Source organism: Delphinus delphis, chromosome 3 (genome assembly GCF_949987515.2).
Source record: "Delphinus delphis chromosome 3, mDelDel1.2, whole genome shotgun sequence".
NCBI classification, from domain to species: Eukaryota; Metazoa; Chordata; class Mammalia; order Artiodactyla; family Delphinidae; genus Delphinus; species Delphinus delphis.
Window position 1 is genome coordinate 64,805,724 of NC_082685.1, and position 19,921 is coordinate 64,825,644.

Genomic DNA, 19,921 nt, shown 5'->3' on the forward strand with positions numbered 1-19,921 from the left:
TTTATTTTTATTTTATTTATCTTTGGCTGTATTGGGTCTTCGTTGCTGCACGCAGGCTTTCTCTAGTTTCGAGGAGCGGGGGGCTACTCTTCGTTGTGGTGTGTGGGCTTCTCATTGCAGCGGCTTCTTTTGCTGCGGAGCCCGGTCTCTAGGGCGCAGGCTTCAGTAGCTGTGGTATGTGGGCTCAGTAGTTGTGGCTCCCGGGCTCTAGAGTGCAGGCTCAGTAGTTGTGGCGCACAGGCTTAGTTGCTCCGCAGCATGTGGGATCTTCCCGGATCATGGCTCAAACCCACGTGCCCTGAATCGGCAGGCAGATTCTTAACCACTGCACCACCCAGGAAGCCCTAAAAATCTTAAAGTTCTATTTGAATGCACATATCATCTTCAACAATGCATAAGCAGTTAACAGGTCAAAAGTGTCCACCTAAATTCAAAAGTTAGGGGCTTCCCTGGTGACGCAGTGGTTAGGAATCCACCTGCCAACGCAGGGGACACAGGTTCAAGCCCTGGTCTGGGAAGATCCCACATGCCGTGGAGCAACTAAGCCTGTGCGCCACAACTACTGAGGCCGCGTGCCACAACTACTGAAGCCCACGTGCCTAGAGCCTGTGCTCCGCAACAAGAGAAGCCATGACAACGAGAAGCCCGTGCACTGCAATGAAGAGTAGCCCCCACTTGCCACAACTAGAGAAAGCCCGTGAGCAGCAACAAAGACCCAACGCAGCCAAAAATAAATAAATAAATTTATATATTCAAAAGTTATCTGTAAAAAAATTATTAATCTATCAATACATTTTTCTGTAATGATCAAGACTGACTTTGGAGCGCATTAATTTGGACTTCTGAAGAATTCAAATAAGTACTTTTTATCATATGTAAATAAGATAAAAACAGACAACACAACCTTACGTTCAGAATTAATAAGTGCAATACTACAAATCATCCTCTTTTACTGTTTACTAAAACAGTTTTACCAGTTTTAATACTAGAGGTAAAATTCAGATATAGAACTACAAATCACTACTAACAGTTCTTCACTTCTCAGTACTATCAAGTCAATACTCCATTTGTAAATGATGAATAAAAGGTCAAAATAAAATTTCTGAAAAGGTGCTTTATTTAAAAACACTTCTTATAGAAAAGGAATCCACTGTTTCTCTTAGGAGATTTTTAACAACAGAACATGTTGTACAGCAAAGATTATTTACAGAAAACAGAACATTACTTTTCAATAAATACACTGTACCAAAAACATCTAATACGGGAGAGAGAATAAAAATACTAGTTTGTTAAACTTCTTCCTCTCTTCATTTAAAAAAACAGATTTTATTAAACTGACAATATGAAAACATAACCCAATGATCTTAGCCCTATAAAGTTACTTATTAACCTTTAAATAGACTGTTATGGATCTACACTTCCTGCTGTTCACCTGCCATCTTTCCCAATTTTAAATAGGCACTAGGGGTATAAGACAGTCTGTCCTTGCAACATCCATAATGAGGAACGAACTTCACGCTCAGGCTAAGAAAAAGATAATTGTGGGTTTTGTTTGCCCCTAGGAAATCAGCAGCCAGCACAGGTGCCAGCATATAATAGGTGCTTAATGAATATCTGCTGAGTAAGTGGTGAGGTTTAATTATATTACTGCAACATTAGCTTTCCTTTTTCCCTTAAAGTTCCCCCTTGCTCAAAAAGCAACTCAAGACCATGCCAGAGTCCCTCAAAAGCACATAAACTTCTTTATTCATAATGAAATGGAAAGCAGGGTCTCAACCAAACAGAATAGAAGCACCTCTTCTTTATCTTCTCCATTCTTTCAAAAGAAAATTAGATCAATATGGTTGATTTTTAGGAAACATCAAAATGTCTACCAACTTTCCTCAAAATGATTAATTTCAAATGCATTTTCTATGCTCCTAATATTGAAAATAACTGATTTTTCAACAGTATGTGTATGTTGCGTGAAAACAAAAAACAAGCATATAAGCCAAAATAACGTGTTTGCCAATTTTTTCCTTTAACTTGAATCAAGAGAGTATGTGCCTAAACTGTACTAGATATGAGATCAGCTTTCTCTGACGTTTCAAGATTCATTTTTTCATTCAAGTATTTTATTGAGCATCTACTTACTATACGTCAGGCCCTTTAACAAAACGTTAATTTTGTAAACTGAACATTAGCATCAAATTCCCCTTCAAAAGCTTATCACTCAAAATAAGAGCAGCTAAAGAGGAATCTCAGTGTTGTTTCATGTACACATTAATTCAGCCCATCGAGGCTCTTCACCTATTAATGCGGCATCACCGAGCCGCTAACTACCACACCCGTTACCAAAAATCACAACTAAAGCAGCAAGCGCTGGGTAAAACAACCTGTAAGAGTAGGACGAGTTCCTCCTCCGAGGTGGTCAGGGCTTTCTCTCCGGGGCCCAAAGTACCGCGGCGAGACCCGCGTGCGGAACGCGCCGGACGCCCCAGGCAAGAGTCCGGCTCCCGAGCCGGCGGTCCCCGCCCCTCCGAAACTCACCTGGAGGACCCGGGCCCTCTCCGCCTGCCCCTCGCGCCACCCTCCCGACTTTCAGACCTGCAAAGTTGGGGGGGGAGGGGGCTCTTCATTTCCATTTTACAACGGGGGGGCGGTTGGCTCTCTCAGCCGCCCGCCTGTCTTGAATCCGGAACAGAGTATGTAACCATTTCCCAGAAGGAATGGAAGGAAAACCAAAGGCAGGGTCCGCATGAGGACCTCGCCCAGACCTGAAAATGGAGCCGCAGGCTCAGCCCACAGCCCACAGCGCGCAGCGGGCAGGGCAGGGCCGCACTCGCCCTGAAGCCCTAGGTGGCGGGGGTTAGGGGCTTCGGGCCCCCGCCCAAGGGGCCCCGAGAGCAAGGTGGGAGGCCCAGAGCGCGACCCCGGCGGGAGATGCACTCACCGTAGCCTTTGTCTCCGCCGCTCGCTCCTGCCGCGGCCGCTCTCGGGGCCGGCTCCGCGGCTGCTGTCCCCCCACGCCCGCAGCTGCGCTCCCCAGCGCGCTCGCCGCTTCCTGGCCCCTCCCTCCACGCCCTGGCTCGCGCGCAGGCGGGGCAAGAGGCGGCGCGCGCTCCGGGAGCAGCGGGAGGGCCGCGCCGCCGCACAGCTGCCGCCACGCCGGCCCCGCCCCGTACCCTGCCTTGGGGGTGGACTCTGTTCCGCACCTCAGCGACGCGCACTGCCCGCGAGCTCCGCGGGCTAGAAACCCCTTCCCCGGCGAGAAGAGGGCAGAGAGCTGGGGTTGGAGTCCGCGCGGGAAAGAACGCGCCGGAAGATGGCGATCGGGGCTGGGTGGGAACGTTCGGGAGCCCCTCCCCACTCTCAGCCCGGCAGCCGGCAGCAAGACCTCGCGCCCCCTCCCCAGACGGCGCCTGCGCTGGAAGTGGGAACGCTCCCAGGCGGGCTAGGGTCGTGGCTGAGCCTTAGGACCAGCTGTCTCTCAGTAGTAGTTGAGAGATAGATGCCCTGAAATCACCAAACCACCCTCCCCCGTTTTTTAAATGGAAACGTCAGAATTGTTGAATCCGTCATTACCTGGCTTAAGGCCGAGAACACCCACATGGCATTTGAAATGTGTGAAATTACTCGTCTACTGGATCTCTGAGCCCTTACCTGTATATTTTATATATCCCAGAAATCAGAAACACTTGAGAGTGCGCTTATCTAGCAGTAGACCCTCCACCAAAATACCTACCATACTTGGAATATAATATAGTACGTCTTCCCCGTCTTGATTGATTATATGAGTGCAACATTAGTTTTCTTTTCCCGCTAAATTTAGAGTTAGGTCTCCCTTGCTCAAAAAGCAACTCAAAACCATGCCACAGTCCTTCTAGTTAGTTACTCAGGTCAAAAACTTGGAGTCATCCTTGGCTCCTCTCATTCTCTCCTCTTCACCTCCATTCTGTCAAGCATGTCTGTTGGTTGCGCCCTCAAAATAAACCAGAATCAGACCACTTCTCCCCTGAATCACTTTTCATCTGCTCTGGCCTCGAGTATACTTCGGTGGCCTACTAAATGGTCTACCTGCCCACCATTAACGCAGTCTATTATCAAAACAACAATCAGAATATCCTCCTACAAAAAAAGTCAGCTCCTGTCTCATCTGGTCAAAATCTTCCATTGCCTCCCCATTTCCTAAACTGTAAAAGCTAAGGTCCTTAGAGTCTGTCATACGGAATGAAGTAAGTCAGAAAGAGAAAAACAAATACCTTACGCTAACACATATATATGGAATCTAAAAAAAAAAAAAAAATGGTTCTGAGGAACGTAGGGGCAGGACAGGAATAAAGATGCAGACATAGAGAATGGACTTGAGGACACGGGGAGGGGGAAGGGTAAGCTGGGACAAAGTGAGAGAGTGGCATTAACATATATACACTACCAAATGTAAAATAGATAGCTAGTGGGAAGCAGCCGCATAGCACAGGGAGATCAGCTCGGTGCTTTGTGACCACCTAGAAGGGTGGGATAGGGAGACGCAAGAGGGAGGGGATATGGGGATATATGTATATGTATAGCTGATTCACTTTGTTGTACAGCAGCAACTAACACACCCTTGTAAAGCAATTATACTCCAGTAAAGATGTTAAAAAAAAAAAAAAAAAGGTCTTCACGGTTTCTACAAAGCCCTTGGATTTGCCTTTTGCTTTACTCCCTGACTCCAGTTGCTTGTATATTCCAGACAGGGACTTTGTGAGAGTTTTTTCTCTGCCGGTAACATTCTTCCCTGGTGTCCACCTTCACCTCTTTTAACTCCTTGATCCAATCTTACCTTAACAATGATACTCAGCCTGACCACGCTATTTAAAACTGTAACCACCCCAAACCCAACTCTCAGTCCTTCCTAACTTGCTTCTTCTTTTCTTCCCATGACACTTAAAACCTTGCAAAAATCTTTACAATTTATCTGTTGTATATTTATGTTTTAATGTCTGTCTTCCCCAGTAGAAGATGGGATTTTGTGTTTTGTTCAGCTGATGTATCCCAAGTGCCTAGAGTAAATGAAAACAATTTTAAGTCTCCTAGGTAATAAAAAGTGCAAAGCAACAAAAAATGACCAATTTTTTATTTTAAACTTCCTCTTGGTTCCAATTTCTATCAGTTAACCATAAGATCCCTATCTACATCATAACATAAGCATTTTGATTTTCTGGTTACTCTGAGTACAGTGATAACTTGACATTCAATGCAGTTTTTCTAACCATTGCTATCATGGTATTCTATTTCACTGAAGAAGACAAACATGATAAATTAGAGAAAACTTTCTGGTGTAAAACTCAAAGGCATTTTAATGCTAAAAATGTCCGTATGCTGTGATAAACCATAATGGAAGAATATAAAAAAAAGAATGTCTCTATGTCTATAACTGAGTCACTTTGTTGCACAGCCAAGACTGGCACAGCATTGTAAATCAACTCTACTTCAATAAAAAGAAAAAAAAATATTTTTTAAGTCCTATGACAAAAAAAACGCAGAAAATTTCTGAACTTGGTATATATATTTGTAATCCTTCCTTTGAATTACAAATGTAGTCATCTTGTGTGAATGTCTTAAGTAACAACATTTCCTATCATTTATTCATAAAAGTTAGTATTCATTACGTAAACATTTATTTCCAGATTTTTCATATTTTGTTTATAACATATCACATATGATTGAATACCTTAATAATATCTAATTTCAGTTGCTATAGCTATTCCTACATACCTCTTGCCAGTAGAAAAAAAAAGTCAATTAAGAAGACAATTCCATTCAATCAAAGGATACGTTTTGTATGAAAGTCTGTGCATATAGTTATTTGTTCAGTATAATACTTATAGCATAGTCTCTTTACATACTTAATTTATCCTTTCTGATTTAAAACTATTTAAGGTTACAGATGATCCCTTACAATCTGGATTATTTTTATATAAAATTCAATAGACTGCTTTTATTTAATTTTATATATAATTATTTTTATATAAAATTCAATAGCCTGCTTTTATTTTTAAAAGCTATTGACTATATATTTCAGTAATGTAAAAATATGGTTTGAGGGATTTCCCTGGTGGCACAGTGTTTAAGAATCCACCTGCCAATGCAGCGGACATGGGTTCAAACCCTGGTCCAAGAAGATCCCACATGCCGCAGAGTAACTAAGCCCATGTGCCACAACTACTGAGCCTGCACTCTAGAGCCTGTGAGCCACAACTACTGAGCCCGTATCCCACAACTACTGAAGCCCACGCGCCTAGAGCCCGTGCTCTGCAACAAGAGGAGCCACCACATTGAGAAGCCTGCGCACCACAACAAAGAGTAGTAGCCCCTGCTTGCCACAACTAGAGAAAGCCCGTGCGCAGTAACAAAGACCCAACACAGCCAAAAATAAATAAATTTAACAACAACAAAAAGGATTAAAAAATATGGTTTGTAATTAATAATTACAATAATTGTAATAATACCACATAATAATTTTTCTGGACTCAATATTATGATGTGTCTGTACTGTCCTTAAAATTGTTACCAAGTAAAAACTTCTCTCAAAAGGACAGAGTAGAAAATAGTCACCGTTCATAATTCAACCACATACTGCTAAAGTTAAATGCAACTGTTACAGTACAAAATAAAATGTCTTGCACCTTACTAGCCCACCAACAAGAGAATGATCTCAACAAAACTAACATGGCATATTTGTAACTTAACAAATGGAAACATTAACCAACATCAAGGACAACAGCAAACAATGTGTTGGTCTAAGCAACTGCTATCACTACTCACGAGCTCACACAGCTATCACACTTGCCTGATTATGCAATCTCTTACTTAGTTAAGTTTTCCTTTAAAATGTTTACAGCAAATGGATTTTTCCTAAAAGTATACTATTATTTTTTTAACTACTTTCCAAAATTCAGTACCAGCTACTTATCACATATAGGGGAGATGGTGTATAGGGTCAGAGCCTGGAGTTCAAACTCTGACGCAGAATTAGCTGGGTGATCCTGACCAAGGTTATTAATCTTCTAAACCTGTCTTTTCTTCTCATTTAATGGGACCATAGCAGTACTTATCTCCAAGAGTTGTTGGAAGAAATCAGTGAGAGAACTCAAGCAGAGTTCTTAGCCCTGGGCCTGGCACATGCTCAGTGCTGGTAAATGCTAGCTATTATCATTACACAAGCATATAATTAAGCTCATTGCCCTATATTTGTAATACTGAGAAAATGGCTCATAATAGGCCCCAAATGGGATTGTTTGAATTCTACATCAAGGTAGTATTATATGCAATTAAATGAACATTTTTAAAACAGCACTAACATTTCTTCTACCACCACTATGTGCCAGGCACAGTTCTAGGTAACAAAGGAAGCTATAAGGCCCAGACCTAGAATGGCTTTACAGTTAAATGAAAAGTGACATACAGTTAGCAAATAACTGCTCTCAAAGTAGTATGACTGTACTTCCTTGTTTGTCAGGGACACTTCTTGTCCTGGCTTAATAGTTATTTGTGCCCACTTTCGTTCTCAGTATGTCCAGGTTTGGATAATAAGTATGTGTAAATTGCTTGGGGGTACAGAGAAGGAAATATAAGCTTCGTGTAAAGCTAAAGAGACTTAAATTGCTACTTGAAAGGAACATCTAAATTGGCCTAGTGGCCAAAAGAGGGAGGAAAGGCAGAGGGAAGATTTCATTTTTATTGTTCTGAGTCAAAACTACAAAGCTTTTCCATACTTGTTAAAAAACTTAGTAAATCCCCTTGACCAATGTTATATGAATTAGTTTGAGGACTTCGTATTTTCTCCTGAAGATATATCAGGGACACTCCAAGACACAAACAATAAAACATGCATTCATTTATTTATACAACAAATATCTATTGAGCATCCACTATGTATATGTGGTCTTCAGTGTGATAGAGGATACAAAAAATATTTACAAGACAGAATTAAGCAATGCAAGATCTAGTGGCAAACACCAAATGTCTTAGCTAATTAGTCAACGAGATAATCAGACACAGCACACAAAGTGTGATTTGGGGAGACAGAAAAATCAGGAAACACAGGGAACTTATTGAGAAAGGAGAAAATGCCTCAGAGGAGAACCACAGTCCATGGCCCTTCTGTGACTGAAGCAGCCCAAGGTAGGAGAGGAACCTAAGTCAAACTCTGCTTTACACTCTTACCCAGAGCTGACCCTTGCTGCTCATCAAACCACAAATATTCACTGAATGCCTGCTGTTTGCCAGGTAGCATACCAAATGCTGTGGGAAAATTTAGTATAAAGCATGGTCTTTGTCCTTAATGAAATGTCACACAGCAACATTTGAATAATTAGACACAGTAGCCTTATGAATGCAGTTGAGGGGATCACTGATCACTGTATTGGTTTCTTAGAGGGAGAGGAATTTGAGGTGGGTCTCTGGGAAGAAGAAAGTGGGGTCTGTGTTTTCTGAACTGTGGATTGCACATCTCTGGTGGTATGGGGGATGACTTTAGGTAGCACACTGAAGAGGGGTGGGGATGGGAAGGAAGAGGCAAAGTAGTTTGGGGTACATGCAGCTCGCCAAGCTTCAACACGTGGCCTGTAATATAACTGCATTGTAGCCCCTTAGCTCAAAACACAACACAACAAAAACAAACAGAAAAAGAGTTAGGAATTGTAATAAAAATGCCCCTGGGGACAATCAGAGAGGAAGAAAGGAGCCTTTTGAGAATCACTCTGCTATGTCAGGTTAGAGACCACAAGTGACTAAGAATTTTTCTTTCCTTTTTGTTTTTTTTCTTTTTCTTTTAGAGTTAACACCTATATATGTCAGGTAATTCAGATTTTCCACATATGATAGTGATAGAAGTTTCCTTTATACGTTTGTTAAGGTTAAAAATATGATTCAGCTAAAAGAAATCTCTCAAGTAAACAACAGAGGCAATAAAGAGAAAGGGGATTTGGCACTTTAGGGAACACAAAGCTTGGTGAGCAAAGGTTCAGTAATTGGCACATGAAAGGTGTGTTCCCAGGGAGAGCAAGAGCCACAATGGATTTTGAGCTGAGTATTGGGAGATTGGCATGCAAGTGTGGGGAAAGAAAGGGTTCAAAAGGCAGGTAACCTAGAGGGAGTGAAGTCTGCTACAGGCAGGGGAGGGTGCTCCTCCTGCACACTGAGGAAGCTCCTTGGCCCAGAGGAACCAGCAGAACTGGCCCCAGTGGCCTGTTAGGAAGCCGTTCATGGGGACTCCCATCTCTATGGTTTATCAGGGCTCCAGCAATACAGGACATGGAGGCTCCAACATACCTCAAAGTGCCTGGACATTGCTTCCTTTAAAACAGGTGGGACAGATATGTTATACCTCCTCCTAGCAGAGAGATCTACATGTGGCTTTCAGAAAGAAAGTATATGATGATTAAAACTGGGGGGTAAAGTTGAAGGTAAGGTAACAAGTCAGGAACCTTCACATCCATCCTCTACTTCTCCTCCAGTAAGTGTTACTGTCTAATCATGATTCAGCTCTTCCTTTTGTCCCTATGACTAGCTAAGCTAAGCAGCTGGGAAGACTCTGACAGCTTGCTTTCTGCCACTGTCTCTGTGGTGGTATACATGCCCTGTATAATCCCCAGGACTGTAGCAGGCAGAGAACTGAAAATGCACCACCCACTCCCCCCAGTATCCCATTCCCTAAACCCTGGAACAATTATGTTATGTCATAGTTGACCTTAAAATAAGATTATCTGGGTGCCCCTGAGCCCTTAAAAAGCAGAGAGTTTTCTATAAATGGGGGCAGAAAGAGAAGCCAGAGAGATTCAAAGCACGAAACAGATTCAATTTGCCATTGCTGGCATGAAGATGGGAAATGGGGCACGTGACAAGGAACACATCCAGCTTCTAGAAGCAGAGAGTAGCCTCTGGCTGACAGCCAGCAAGGAAGCAGAAACCTAAGTCCTATACCCATAAGGAACTGAATTCTGCCAACAACAAAAATGTGCTTTGAAACAGATTTCCCTCCCCCCCGCCAAGGTATCAAGATGAGAACTCAAACTTGCAGGCATCTTGATTTCAGCCATGTGATAATGTGAGCAGAGAATTCAGCAAAGCCATACTGGACTTCTGACCTACAGATAATATGAGCTAATAAATGGGTGGTGTTGTTGTTGTCGTTTTAACATCTTTACTGGAGTATAATTGCTTCACAAGGGTGTGTTAGTTGCTCCCGTACGACAAAGTGAATCAGCTATACATATACATATATCCCCATATCTCCTCCCTCTTGTGTCTCCCTCCCTCCCACCCTCCCTATCCCACCCCTCTAGGTGGTCACAAAGCACCTAGCTGATCTCCCTGTGCTATGCGGCTGCTTCCCACTAGCTATCTATTTTACGTTTGGTAGTGTATATATGTCCATGCCACTCTCTCACTTTGTCCCAGCTTACCCTTCCCCCTCCCCGTGTCCTCAAGTCCATTCTCTACGTCTGCATCTTTATTCCTGTCCTGCCCCTAGGTTCTTCAGAACCTTTTTATTTAGATTCCATATATATGTGTTAGCATACGGTATTTGTTAACGGGTGTTGTTTTAAGCCACCAATGGTAAGTTGTTACAAGGTAATAGGAAACTAACACAACCCTGTCACTGAATTAACCCTTCTCTAGACAGGCCTCTAGCCTCAAGAGTGTATGAGCTGTCGCTCTATTGTCAATCCACAGACAAATGGATCAATTCTCAGGCATTAGTAAATAAGCCTGGGTCATTTATGATTATATGAGGAGGGGAATCATGGGAAAAGACTGGAATTCCTGATAATTTGGCTTGTGAGGGACTTACATTATTTTCATTTGGGTAAAAAAGGACATATGACCCTATTTTGAAGTAACAGGCTAGTGAGACTTCACGATCGTGGGTGTTATTAGAATTTCAGGGTCTTCCCTGGTGACACTATGGTTAAGACTCCGCGCTCCAAATGCAGGGGGCCCGGGTTCGATCCCTGGTCTGGGAACTAGATCCCATACGCATGCCGCAACTAAGAGTTTGCATGCCACAACTAAGGAGGCTGCCTGCCACAACTAAGACCCAACACAATCAAATAAATAAATAAATATAAAAACAATAAAAATTTCAGGTAGCATAAGGCAAAGGAAAGACAGAGGAAAGAAAGTGTTCTTCAGCAAAAAGAGAATGATCTCTAGTGACAAGTGGATATGAGTATGTTTTGCAGATTGCTAGCTGTCTGATCATGGACTTGTAGGAAATTTTCTTAACCTTTTTGAACCCCAGACTACTTATCTTAAAATAGGGAAAACAACTATCTAATAAGATTTGGGGAGAATTAAATGAAATAGTTCATGTAAAATCTCAGCGCCTGCAGCACAGTAGACTATCAATAGTTTATCTCCATTACTAGAGTGGAATTTTTTTCACAACACCTTTGCAATGTTTCTATGGTAAAAGTAGCCAAATTATAGCATATACCAAACCAATGCTATCCTACAGAAATATAAGGCATGCCACACTTGTACTTTAAAATTTTCTAGTAGTCACATGAAAAAAAGTAAAAATGTGAAACTAATAGCACATTTCAATTCAGTATACCATGTTTCAAGTGCTCAATAGCAATATGTAGCTAATGACTATAGTGTTAGCTCAGTACTAGAACTCCATCTAAATAAATATTTCAATCAATTCTCCTTTACTCTTCGTTAATTCTAAAATAAACATAAATAAGTGATCAGTATATAATTACAGATGTATGAGAACATACATGCGCACACATTACCCTCTGGCACATACCAAACCCAGATGATTTGGGGTTTTGTTGTTGTTGTTATTTTACCATCAGTTCTTAGTTACAATGAGTCACACTTGAATCAGAGGAGCAGGGTGTAAGTGGTACGTGGGTTTCTAATTTTAAATTCGAAAACATACCACACATCAGAGCTACATAGTCAAAGTAAAGCAATAACGGACAATCATGATAGCTAGGTTAAAACAAAAACCTATCTTGCACAGAAGAATACTCTCTGATTTTTAAAGTAACTTTAGTAAAAGATTATATATTTATTTCCTTTGCTTGTTCTTTGAAGACATTGGAGTAGACTTTTGGATTCTACAAAAGCTTGTTTTTTTTCTTTCTATGTCATTATCTCCATTATGTGAGAATGAGGACTAAAGCAAATCAGAACTATAGAAAATAGGAGCAATGCACAGCAGTCACTAAGGACTCACACAAAATGTGTGACACTTCTACTAGGATCTTCAAAGATGATTCAGACAGTGATCTTGCCCCTAGAGTGGATACACAGAAAAACATAGGAGACATCCAAACACGTATAACACAAGGCAGAACACTGAAAGAGAATGAGAGATACCAAAAAGCATACCACAAGTATTTGTAAGAACAGAATTCTTTTCGGTGGGGATTTGGGAGGGTTTCCTAGAAAAGTATCCTTTGTGAGAGGTTTTAAAGAATGTTCTTTAAATGATGGTTAATAGGGCTCAATTCAACAGATATTGTTTCCTACCTACTGTGTGGCAGGCCCCATTGTAGGCAGTGGAGATTCAGTAATGGAAGTCTGCGTTTAAGCTGTGGATGGGGGTGAAGAATGGTGAAAGACAAGTAAAACCAGCAATACAGCTTTCTGGATTCCAATCACTTTTTCCACCTTATGTTACCTCTGACATCCCTCTGCCTCTGAAGTCTTCTGAGGGTCTGCCTCTTGTACCCACAAACGACTTCTTATCTCTTCTCTGTTTCTGGCCTTTCATCTAGAATATGACTCTTGGTCTTATCTTGTTCTCAGATCAGCCTGGTTGTAGGATCAGAGTTTCATTCTTTGACCCTTACCCTGCAGCCACATGCACACTCTGCCCACCTCCTGTTCCAGCTCTAGCTCTAGTCAGGAAGCTACAGAATCAAGAAGCTGCCACCACAGCTTCAGGCTCCAGCATTACTCTGGTATAAAGAGGAAGTTGGGCACAGTTTACTAAGTATTATCATAGAGATAGTTCTAGTGGAGAACATTTGGCTCAGCCTGTGAAGATCCAGAAAGGATTCCAAAAAGAGCAGATGCTTGAGAGGAATTATCCAAGAATGAAAGGAAGGATGAGATTTTTTGGCATAGAAGAACAGCATGTACAAAATCAGGGAGAGGTGAGAGTGTGATGCTCTTAGGGAACTAGAGAATGAGTGCCGGTCAGAGAAGGATCTTGTGGGCAGGGAGAGGAAATGATTCTGGACCTGCAGAAAGAGACTATATCATGCTAAGGAGTTTGGATTTATTTAGAAGATGATAAAAAGTAGAGCAGAAAGACAAACTGCATTAATGATGATGCTTTAAAAGAATAAAGTTTATATATGTGGACATATCATCAGTGTATCATACATAACTTTTGAATTTCAAGATATTCTTGTTTTGATAACTTCCTTGATAAGCTCCATGTAGCATTCACTCATAAAGTGTAGTATGTGAAAACCAGAAATGGAATTACAGTACCTACATGATTATTTCAAGCTTATCTGTTTGCTTTTAATAATAAATCATCAGTATTGTGGAGGCTGATTACTTTCTGGTTAATTTTCCATTAATCTGAACAGTTTTTATTATTAACTATGTTTATCTCCTTCTGAATAATAATTGCACACACATGAAATTCAGTGGTCAATGTCAATTCCATGAGTCACTCTGCTATTCATGTATTATCTCCTAGACGTTTTTTTCTTTTTTCTCTTCTATCACAATATAGAATTGCATATTCTATTCTACTAAAAAGTAGGTTAAATACAAATAGAAAAAGTATGAGAATCTCTTAAAAGAGAATGGTATCTTGAAAGAGAAAGGAAATTAACCTATTTGGGTTGGGGGGAAATGTTAACTTCTTAGCCATTTATCAAGTTCATGGGAATTTCCTAAATGGGGGAAACATGAAAGTTTTAAAAAAAATTTTTTAAAGTTTTTCTAGGGCTTCCCTGGTGGCACAGTGGTTGGGAGTCCGCCTGCCGATGCAGGGGACACGGGTTTGTGCCCCGGTCCGGGAAGATCCCACATGCCATGGAGCGGATAGGCCCGTGAGCCATGGCAGCTGAGCCTGCACGTCCGGAGCCTGCGCTCCACAACGAGAGAGGACACAACAGTGAGAGGCCCACGTACAGCAAAAAAAAAAAAAAAAAAGTTTTTCTAATCTTTTTTTTTTTCTTTATTTGGTTGCACTGGGTCTTAGTTGTGGCTCCAGGGCTCCTTAGCTGCAGCACATGGGCTCTTTAGCTGTGGCATGCAAACTCTCAGTTGTGGCACGCATGTGGGATCTGGTTCTTTGACCAGGGATTGAACCTGGGCCCCCTGCATTGGGAGCATGGAGTCTTATCCACTGCACCACCAGGGAAGTCCTGTAAGTTTTTTTTAAAAAAATAGTTACCTTTAATAAAAAGAGTGATCTCTGCTGTGATTTCTTGGATTAGAAAAGTGAAAGAATCTCAAAGGGGTTAATTACAGCTTCCTGCTCCACGCAAGACCTGCCCAACATATTCTTTTGCTCATCAAAATTATTCAGTTCTATTTTTATATTCCATTAATTGATAAATATTAAATCAATAAGAAAGATATACAGGGCTTCCCTAGTGAAGCAGTGGTTAAGAATCTGCCTGCCAATGCAAGAAGGGACACAGGTTCAAGCCCTTGCCTGGGAAGCTCCCACACACCGCGGAGAAACTAAGCCCATGCACCACAACTACTGAGCCTGAGCTCTAGAGCCTGCAAGCCACAACTACTGAGTCCACATGCCACACCTACTGAAGCCTATGTGCCTAGAGCCCGTGCTCCACAACAAGAGAAGCCATGACAATGAGAAGCCCATGCACCACAACAAAGAGTAGCCCCCTCTCACTGCAACTAGAGAAAGCCTGCACACAGCAACAAAGACCCAACGCAGCCAAAAATAAACAAATAAATAAATTTATAAAAAGAAAAGAAAGATATATAAAGTATTAAAATAAGTCATCTATTTGTTAAGAATTCTGATAAGCAGCTATAATATTATTTTTTCACTTTGTTTTTACATAGTTTTAGGCATCCCTATATATTCTTTAAAAGTGCATTTCTAAAATTAACAGACTTCTTTTTAGTAGTTTTAGGCTTATAGAAAAATTGACTGGAAAGTACAGAGTTCCCATGTAGCCCTTATCCCCCACCCCACAGTTTCCCAGTTATTAACAACTTACATTAGTGTGGCATAATTGTTATGAATGATATTTTTTCAACAAAGTTTTAAACTTTCCACCAGATAGTTCTTGGATATCTTATGTTAGATTTACTCCTAGACACTTGATATTCTCTAATATTTCTATAAATAGTTTCTTCTCTTTAATTGTATTTCCAGTTGTTTGCTGCTAGTAGTATTGATATATAGGAATGCAACTCATTTTTGTCTTACATAGGACATTTTGTTAATTTTAGGTTATTTTGGGTTGTCTATGTAAACAATCATATCAACTGCAAATATTGACCGTTTTGTTTCCTCCTTGCCAATCCATATGCCTCCATGCTACTTAGGACCACCAGTGTAAGGTTTAATAGAAGAAATGATAGGGGAATCTTTGTCTTATTCTTGTTTTTAAAGGGAATGCTTCTAATATTGTCCCACTTAGAATGATGTTTGCTTTAGGTTATCTACAGTATTCTAATCAAGTTAAGGAAGATGAGAAATATATATATAATTGGTATCCTCAAAGATACAAACCCTTCCCCCACAAAATGACCATCCTAACTATTTAAAAGCATAAATCAAGAAAACTTTTTCTCCAGATAAAAGGTAATTTGACTATTATGAATCAAATAATATGAGACATATCCTAGCAAAAAAGTTATTGAGAATCAAAGAAAAAGAAAGAAAACTTTGGTTTGCCAAATAAAAGTTTAAGGCACAATAACTGTGTCTCAGATTTCCCCACAGCCCTGATTACAAGTCAGTAAAATAATGTCCTCAAGAACTCAAAGTCCTCATGGAAACAAAGTGTGAGTCAAGAATTTTATGCCCAGTAAATTGCTTTTCAGGTATAAAAGCAATAGAAGTATAATTCTAAATATAGAAGAATTTAGAGAACATAATATCCATGTTATTCTTGAACAAACTACTCGAGGAGTTACTTTCAGTCACCTGAGAAATAAATGAAACCATGGCAAAAGGACAAAGTATGCAATACTGAATTCATTTGACAGTGAGAACAGAACAATATAAAAGTTTTGTGGTTAAAGAACAAAATGTAAATGTCATAAATTCTGATGTTAAAGGAATACTACTTCTAACAAAAGTTGGGGTCTTCCCTGGTGGGGCAGTGGTTGAAAGTCCGCCTGCCGATGCAGGGGACAAGGGTTCGTGCCCCAGTCCAGGAAGATCCCACACGCCGCGGAGCAGCTGGGCCCGCCCGTGAGCCATGGCCGCCCGTGAGCCATGGCCGCCCGTGAGCCATGGCCGCCCGTGAGCCATGGCCGCCCGTGAGCCATGGCCGCCCGTGAGCCATGGCCGCCCGTGAGCCATGGCCGCCCGTGAGCCATGGCCGCCCGTGAGCCATGGCCGCCCGTGAGCCATGGCCGCCCGTGAGCCATGGCCGCTGAGCATGTGCGTCCGGAGCCTGTGCTCTGCAACAGGAGAGGCCACAACAGTGAGAGGCCCGCGTACCACGCACACGCACGCGCACGCACACACACACACACACACACACACACACACAGACACACACACACAGAGTTGGGACAGGAAGGAAAAAAGGTAAAGACTCAAGCAATATATTTAAGAAAATTCATCTGGCATTGGGTTTTTGAAAAAATGTATCCAGGTGATTCTAACAGGCAGCTGAATTTAGGAACCACTATGCACTATGGGAATAATGATAGTTACTCTCCTTTTCAAGCCTCAATAGTCCATGGTAGTACACCAAACACTCTTGATTTCTACCAGTCTCAGGGCTGTTGAACAAGGAGACAGCAGTGTGTAACAATCTGTATATTAAATCTTGTATGAGAAAACTATTTTTTTCCTTCTTTGTGTGAGATATTATTTTAGTATACAATCTTGGCAAGAACAGGCTGTTCTTGACTATGAATCTGGCCAACTGTTACAGAAATCACCAACAAGAGTTACAATGAATAAATCCAATCAGTATGCCCTGTACCTGGAACATCCATATCAATCATGGAGACTGACAAAAGAATAGCAAGCACAGTAAGGACCAACAATAAATTAGAAAACAAACAAACAAAAACCCAGAGATAACCACCTGTAAGCTCTGGTATCCAGCAAATTTAAGAATGCTTTCGGGGTCTCCTCTTGCAAGAAGAGGAGTTGGGGACTAACTAGTCCTTGTCCTTTCTTTCCTGTTCCTATAATTTTCTTACTCTGTTCTGGGTTTTCCCATCAGCCTATTTGCTTGTCTGTGGTTTGCTCCACAGAAGTAGCAAAATCCATTCCAGATATTTGTATCAGCCTATCAGGCTGGCTGCAATTTGGAGCCATCAGTAGTCAATTTCTTTTATATTTTCTTTGTGTACTAAAGGAACAACTCCAGCTGTCCCTTATCATGTTGTGGTCCACTCCCTGGTGAACTGGACCTGGACTTTTTATCATTATGCAGTGTTTCCCTATCTCTAGTAGTACTTTTTGTTTTAAAGCCTGATATTAAAGCTACATCAGCTTTCATTTGGTTAGTATTTGTATGATCTAACTTTCTCCATTCTTTTGCTTTCAACTTCAAGATCTCTGCTCAAAACAATGGGAGTTTACTGAATTCTAATTTAATAGCTATTTGGGTCAGTACATTGAATCCATCATTCCACTGTTTTCTGACTTCCGTTGTTGTTGGGATCTAACTTTGGCTCCTATAAAGGTTATACACTTCAGGTGTGAACTATGGCAGCAGACAATTCAGAACAACTGTTCCTAAATCAAAATCCACTTTCTCATGGGCTGAAATTATAAGCCTGCTGAGCTAAACCAGAAAAACAAATATGGTAGAAATGACTAAGTTCTGAGATCAGAATTGGCACATAATTTGTGCAGCTCTGTGCAAAATGAAAGACTTTTTGTTAAAAATTATTTTATTTAAAAAATGTATTTCATTTATTTATTTATTTGGGACATGCTGCACGGCTTGTGGGATCTTAATTCCTCAACGAGGTACCGAACCTCGTCAGTGGAAGCACAGAGTCCTAACCACTGGACTGCCAGGGAATTCCCCCAAAATTATTAAGAATATCAAGACAGTGGTAGCAGGACACTAAACCAAGTTTAGGGTCCTTCTGAACACGGGGCCTTTGTGACTGCACAGGTTGTACACCCATGAAACTGGTACTGTGTGAGATAGACTCTGCTTGTTGTGGTGATCTATTACTTTTCTGCACAAATGGAGCCATTTGTGCCATTAGGACTTGAGTGAAATTCAAAGAAGAAAGCTGATCGAAAGAAATGAGTCATAAAACTTTAGAAAGCAATCGATAACCTTCTTGCAAACATACACAGACTTCTCTAGGAAGAATACACAAGTGATTTCTTACAATTCTCAGCTATTGCTTTCAGAAGACAACTTAGTCTAATTATAATAAATGAGCAGAAATGTCAAAGAAGTGAAGAGACTCATTTTTGCTCATTTACTACAACTATTACCACTTAGTAGAAGGTAGTACTGAGGCAGACGGAAAAATATTCCAGAATTCAATTCTGATTTCTAAACATTTTCCCATAGCTACCACCCATCCTTTAGATTTCACTGTGGAAATAATAACTTGGATGAAAACAAGTATATACCAGTGAGTTAATAATAGTTGTGTGATATACACATGGAAGGGTATAAGCTACATTGCAATTTGGATACCTAATAAGATATCATGCTTTCATTAGGTTGGAAAAATGAACAGCAATAGTATATTCATTCATTCAACAATTGTTTAATGAGTGCCTACTATATGTCAAGCAGAGAACAGTAAAAAAATAACATCGTATATATATACATATATACATGTAGATATGTAAATGTATGTATCAGATATTAGTATAATAAGGAAAAAAAGCAGTTAAAAGGAATAGGAAGCAAAGAGGGGTTGAAATTTTAAAGGGGTGACGGTCAAGGCAGATTTTACTGGGAAGATGACATTTGAGGAAATGTTTGAAGTAGATGCAGGTATTATGAGAATTTTGAGTGTGTTTGTGGATATGAAGAGACTGAAGATAAAGGAGAAGAGATAAATGATGGAAGATGGTCTGGGAGGTGATAAGGGGGTGGGATCAAGGAACATAGGTTAAGGGATTGGCCCTGAAAAGTGAAAGACAATTCATTTTCTGAGATCAGAGAAAGTGACCTAAAAAAGAATTCAGAGTAAAAGGTAATTGTAAATTATTGACTTTTGTACAGAGTTAAGGTGATATTAGCAACCTTAATCCTATGAGACATAAGACCAAGGTCAAGGAAATAGTGGTGATATTAGTAGAGAAAAGAAAGTGCATAAGATAGAAATGTAGGAATATAATTTGAGAGCTGAAGTACAGAATAAGGAAAAATGAGCTTATTTAGGATAATAAAGGCAAAGACAGTGTTTAATAAATTATTAACATCACAGCTTATAAAGGAAGCATCATGCAAAATAAGACCATAATTTTATAATCTTAAGAAAAACAGAGTTCCCTCGTGGCCTAGTAGTTAGGATTCAGCGCTTTTACTGCTGTGTTCATGAAAGAATGAATGAATGAATGAAAGAATAAAATAAAAAAGTAGTTTAGATTCTGAGCGAAGACAGGACATAATAAAAATCTATAACATGAATTTTGAAATTCAGAAAAATGTTGTATAAAACATAGAGAAATGTTTAAAATCTGTAACTAAAGCAATGACCTGTGGAAGGATTTCCCCTCTGAGCAGAAACACTGTCAAATCAGAGAAGAGTCAAG

General features: G+C 40.6%; 1 protein-coding gene across 5 annotated transcripts in view; it reads right to left on the bottom strand.

The window, feature by feature from the left end:
- CDC42SE2 (CDC42 small effector 2) overlaps positions 1-3,018 on the bottom strand; it is a 114,323-nt gene extending 111,305 nt beyond the window's left edge. For 4 of the 5 annotated variants that reach the window (XM_060008908.1, XM_060008907.1, XM_060008911.1 and 1 more), the window contains exon 1: positions 2,933-3,018. The gene's annotated coding sequence lies outside the window, so the exon portion shown is untranslated. The remainder of the gene's footprint in view (positions 1-2,932) is intronic. The other variant, XM_060008912.1, reaches the window with a different exon arrangement.
- Between the last annotated feature and the right edge of the window lie 16,903 nt (positions 3,019-19,921).